The 6,000-nt window shown below is 47.7% G+C and overlaps 1 protein-coding gene across 4 annotated transcripts in view; it reads right to left on the reverse strand.

The window, feature by feature from the left end:
* SHISA6 (shisa family member 6) overlaps positions 1-866 on the reverse strand; it is a 1,483,380-nt gene extending 1,482,514 nt beyond the window's left edge. For 2 of the 4 annotated variants that reach the window (XM_069654522.1, XM_069654523.1), the window contains exon 1: positions 381-866. The gene's annotated coding sequence lies outside the window, so the exon portion shown is untranslated. The remainder of the gene's footprint in view (positions 1-380) is intronic. The other 2 variants (XM_069654521.1, XM_069654520.1) reach the window with 1 other exon arrangement.
* Between the last annotated feature and the right edge of the window lie 5,134 nt (positions 867-6,000).

Genomic DNA, 6,000 nt, shown 5'->3' on the forward strand with positions numbered 1-6,000 from the left:
GACCAGCACGGAGATCCCCCCGCTGAACACTCACGCCATCCTCCCCGAAAAGCCCCTGGAGACGCCGGTGGGTGAGACCCCCGGAGCTTTCCCACCGCACGCACCCGTTTGCATTCCGTTAGTCATACATGCCGCCCCCGCCCCAGTACGCACGCAGCCCCGCGCAGAACTATCGTCGGGGGTTTAGCCAAGCGGTCGGTGCCAGTCAGCTGAAGGCAGCCCATCCTGCTTTGGGGGTGGCTGAAGGGAACAGTGAAGAAGTCTCACTTGAAGAGGACACCTGAAGCCGGATCTCTGCTCCCAAATGGGGCAGGGCCGGCACTGACTTAGCTACGCGCTATTTAATCTGCAGCAGCTGCCCCGGCTTGCGCCTCACTCACCATCGTTGCCCGTGACTGCAGAGGTTGTTGTGGTGTTGGGGCTGCTCCTGCATGAATGGAAAACGCCGCTGCCTGCACTAGAGCGAGCTGCCTTGGGCACGCCCACATCTTCCAGGATTCTCTCTCCCTGCATCACTCCGGAGGGAGCCGCGTCACGGAGTCAGCATCCGCGAGCCCGGAGCAGTGCCGGGGCTGTGCCGGAGCCCGCGATCTCACTGCTTCAGAACTCACACCTGTGCCTCCGCTTATTGGGGGCATGGCCTGGAGCGGGAGCCCAGTGGCTGCCAGCTCGGAGCGCCGGCGGTGCTCGTAAAAGACCCCGCCCGTGGCCTGGACGCAACAAGATTCACGTGCAATTACAATGCAAGATACCAAAGCGACAGCCGTGAAAAGTTACGTGTTTTTGAGAAACACGCTCCACACTGCATTATCTCCAGGCCAGGGGCTCCTAGTGGGCGTCGAGCGCCCCTTTTATACCGCGGAAGGATGATAAGCTGAGTCAGCATGGAACTTGCAGGCCACTCAGTCAGTGCACAACCATTTAGGGACAAACTATACGTCTAAACGAAGTTTATATCGGAGAGACACCGGTAGGAAGGTAACCGTGTAAACATGATCTCACCCTCATCACTGAAAGTGACGTGTCACCTTCGATGCAGATGGGGAAGGGGGATTGATGTCAGTGAATGTGGCAGGGAGAGGGTTGTTCGTATTTGACATTGGAATTGGATAATAGCTCTACATCTCGCAACGCTATACGGATGCACGGTGTTAGCAACTGCCAGGTCCGTTTGCAGGAGGAGAACATGTGTATTATTTATGTATTGAACACTTATTTATTCAAATGGTGCCATCGGCATCAATCGCGCAGCTTCGGTGTTTCCAAGATCTAACTCAAAGTCGTGGGTTCCATCGACATCATGAAAACACATTGAGAATGCCATGTTTGCTGCGGTAGCCTGCAAGCAGTGCACCCATTGTGCAGTGTTACAGTCAAGGTGGCAAACCACCCTTTGCACCTCATTACTAGCGACTGGTATTTCTCGTAAAGTGATTGACGGTTTACTCCCAAGTGCACTATCCTCCACGGACGGTGCAGTCATCAGTAACTGCCAGTGAAGGGCAGTGATGGAGTGGCATTTGCAGTGGTCTGAGTTTAAGCCACAATGCCAGTATGTGTGTGAAATGCGCACCTTTCTAAGTTTGGGAGCGCTGTGCTAAAATGTGCAGTCATATGCATGCAAGATGAAGTGAACAGGAACTGAGCCTGCGGGACAGCATTAGACTGAAACGTGCAATGGGTGAGCTGAGCTTGAGAGCGAGTGCAAGGGTGAAATGCGCGTTGCCTTTTATCTCATTGTGAGGGACCAGGATAGGGTGAAATATGAAGCAACCCGTATTGGTCGGCATCTACGTTTGAGGGTCAGTGCTTAGGGGGAAGTGTGCAGAGACAGGTAGGAGAGTTTCAGTGACACCACTCGGGTGAAATGCACTGTGGCCTGAGTTTGAAGGACAATGCTAGTTTGTCGTTTGCAACGATCTGTGTTTGAGGGGCATAGCCTAGTGTTCCCTGCAGTTACCAACACCCCAGTTTGATGGACAGTGCTAGTGTGAAATATGCAGTGATCTGCGTTTGAGGGGCTGTGGTATGATGTAATGTTCATCGATCTGTATCTGAGTTTGGGGGGAGTAGAATTATGGCATGGTCCTAGATCTCTCTCCGAGTTTGGGGGCGGTGGTAGGATAACATGTTCATTGATAAGTGAGTTTGAGGGGCAGTAGTATGATGACATGTTCATTGATCTGTATGTGAGTTTGAGGGGCAGTGGTATGATGACATGTTCATTGATCTGTATGTGAGTTTGAGGGGCAGTGGTATGATGACATGTTCAATGATCTGTATGTGAGTTTGAGGGGCAGTAGTATGATGGCATGGTCCTAGATCTGTGTCTGAGTTTGGGGGGGCAGTGGTAGGAAGACATGTTTATTGATCTGTATGTGAGTTTGAGGGGTAGCAGTATGAAGACACGTTCATAGACCTGTGTGTGACTCTGGGGGGCAATGGTATGATGACATGTTCATTGATCTGTGTGTGAGCTTGGTGGCACTAATATGGCATTTTCATTGATCTGTATCTGCGTTTGAGGGTCAGTAGTATGATGGCATCTTCGTAGATCTGTAGGTGAGTTTGAGGGTTAGTAGTATTATGGAATGTTCATAGATCTGTATGTGAGTTTGAAGGGCAGTAGTATGATGGCATTTACATTTATCTGTATCTAGGTTTGAGGGACAGAGGTATGATGTCATGTCCATCAATCTGTATATGACTTTGAGGGGCAGTAGTATGATGGCATGCTGATTGATCTGTATCTGTATTAGGGAGACTATGTTGGGGTAAAATATGCAATGATCTGTCATTGAGTTTGAGTTACATGCATAGGGTGTCCCATGCAGTGATATGCAGTGATATGGATCAGTGGTTGAAGGACAGTGATAGCTTGAAATGTGCAGTAATATAGATAATCGCTTCTTGGGGACAGCGATATGACGATTCCTCATTATTCTGTATGAACGTTTGAGGCACGGTGCTAGGGTGAAATGTGCCGTGTTATGTGTACGAGCGTGTGGGCTAATGCTAAGGTGAAGGGCGCAGTGATATTTATCAGAATTCGAGGGATTGAGGTAGGGTGAAATGCATAGTGATGAGTATCAGAATGTATACGATACGGCTATAGTGATATCCGCAGTGATTTTAGTTTGGGCAACAGTACAAGGGTGACGTGATTTTATCTGAGTGGGGGCGAGGGACAGTAATGGGTTGAACAGCACAGTGGCATGTATCAGAGTTTGAGGGCTAGTGCTAAGGTGAAAGGTTACCCCTTACACGCCACCCCACTGTTTGTTTCAGCAGCGGATGGAACAGCAGTGGCCCCCGGACAGATGGCTGCGTGACCCTGTCCGATGTACCTTTGCAACGAGCATAAGGAAGAGAAACGGAAGACACAGAGCACTAGGCTGGAAGACTAATGGGTACGCAGCAACCAGTCCTGTTGAATTCCGGGATGACTTCATAAAAAACATCAGGCCTCATTACACGGTAGGCGGTAAGGGTTTACCGGTACCCGTAAGGGCACCGGTACCGGTAAACCGATACCGCCTTACTACGAGTTTCCTTTGCGGGACCCGACCTTAACGGCTGGTTTTACCAGCCGTTAAAGTAGGGTGCCGCAAAGGGACCTTGGTGCTAATTACGGTACCGCAATTTGCGGTACCGTAATTAGCCCCTTCTCCATTCCCATTATGCCCTATGGGGGCAAAAATGGGAATGGGGAAGTGTCTTGGTGAATGGGGGAATTACCGCCCCCGCTCACCTTGGAGTAGGGCAGTAATTCCACCATCTACCAAGGCGGACACGGTAAAATACCGGCAGCAACCATGGCGCTAATAGCGCCATGGTTACCACCTACCGTGTAATGAGGCCCATCAACATTTACCGGAATAGGGTGCCACAAAATGAACATATAAGGAGATGTTTAAACATACAATAACAGGGCAAGCCATCTAATGGAATTCATTTAGCTTTGGAATTCTAGTTTTTTTAATTTATTTTTTTCCTAGCTTCTCATGAAATGTTTACACTAATTAGTGGATGTGCTTTTTCGGGCCGTGGATGTGCCTGGAAGTTAGGGACACCGGGAAGGCAGTACTGGTGATCCAGGAGGCAAGGAAGTGCTGATGTCTGGGTCCTGGAAGCCATTGATTTCCAATATTGAAGAGCATACAATTAAGATGCCGAGCTGCACAGGGGACAGTTAGTCAGATCCACGCAGAGAGGTCAATATTGGTCTCTAGAGAACATGCTGCTGTCGGGGATCCCCTGTAACATGAAAGCGCTGGAGAGTAGACACGCTGAACACTGACGTGTAGGACAGTGTACATGCTGATAACGTAGGGCATACCAATAAACGATGTATACAGCACAACGCCCCCTGGGGACGGTGACATGACATAAGGCAGATCCAACAGGGTTAAAATAGCGTGGTGCATAAGTCTTATAATGCTGCCCATACATAATTGACCGGCTCTGCATTTCTGATAGATGTTTTGGGGAGGGGCACCGGGGAGGAAGGTGCAGAGATGATTGGGGTATGCAGAGAGAAGTGGTAAAAAAACGAATTAAAAGCAATGAGGGAAGAGAACGACAGGTACTAGAGACTGTGAGAAAGCCATGCGACCAAGAGAGAAAGAACAGGAACATAACGACCCTGCCCGTACCAACTCTGATGCCATTCTGGGTATGTGCAGAGTACGTGGTAAGGCCGGGTGGGAGTCAGCAACAGGTGCCACTGTGGGTCTGCGGGCATTGCTGACATCATGGAGTTAGGGCAGACATGAGTCTCACAACCCCCTTCTTTTAAAGTCTGACACTGCGGCCATGACTAAAGATAGAACCAACAAGTCGGTTGAGGGGTGTAATCGAAGGCCCACAACCAAATGAACTGAAGGGCCCACTGGGAAATTGACCTGACAGCACTTATAACAACACTTTCACACCAGAAATTGACAGATTAAAGGCAGAATGTGGGGTTTCTGCAAGTAACACGGGGAATGGACATGTGAAAAGGCCTACCTGTCATTACTAAAGTGAAAAGAAGCATTTTAATTCACAAAGGTAGAAGAAATTCAAAGGTCCTTTTCACATGAAAAACTGGATTTTTAAACTCACACTCAAAAATGGCTTTGCATGTGTTTTCAAGTTAAAGCAAGATATGAGAAAAACGTCCTGCTGCCAACCCAAAGATGTCTGGGAAAAGACAAGTGTGTTGACAAAAAGTAAGGTAGATTATGCTTCGGATGCAAAATACCAGAATTTTTAAAAATCTTTTATTTGTATGTAGTTTCAAGAACCTTTTACAAAAGGAAATACATAAACATTGAAAGAAGACATATTCATAGCAAAGGCAATCTAACAAAACAAAAACAATACATTTTGCCTTACATTGAAACCACAAACATTCACAACACATTTCTTAAACAGTATTGAACTGGATAGACCCCAGCTGGCCCATTTAACTCAGGGTCCGCAAGCATCCCTATAAGATGAGTAGCAGCACCCTCGAGTTAGATGGGGATGCAGATTTGCACTCTTGCATCAAATAACTATGACAACTCAATAGTTTGGCAAAGGGAGTCAGTTTAATGACAAGTACAAACAATGGGGAGTACAATGAACATCAGCAACCGCTCGATCTTCCTTCTCGCTTCAACTCCACTTAATTTCAGAAAAAACGCAGTATTCATATAAAAAACTCATCATCATTGACGCGCAATCTTAAAAAGCTAACATGCAACGTGATGGTTTATAGGAAGGTACATTTAACATAGGTACTATAACTGTATGTGGTATGTGGCAATGGGGAGAGGGGATTGGATAATCAAAGTCAGGTGGGGCAACTAAGCCCTTCCTTCAAAATGGCCACTATAAATGTCACTAAAAGTACGATGTCCCGTTGGTTCTACTCACTATAGGACCCTAGATTACACAGTCCACTATGATTGGGTTGGCATCAACCCTACTCATACTTTTCCACTTACGTCTAGCAGCATGCAGAACAACCAG

This window comes from Ambystoma mexicanum, chromosome 3q, assembly GCF_040938575.1.
Source record: "Ambystoma mexicanum isolate Mex_15411 chromosome 3q, UKY_AmexF1_1, whole genome shotgun sequence".
NCBI lineage: Eukaryota > Metazoa > Chordata > Amphibia > Caudata > Ambystomatidae > Ambystoma > Ambystoma mexicanum.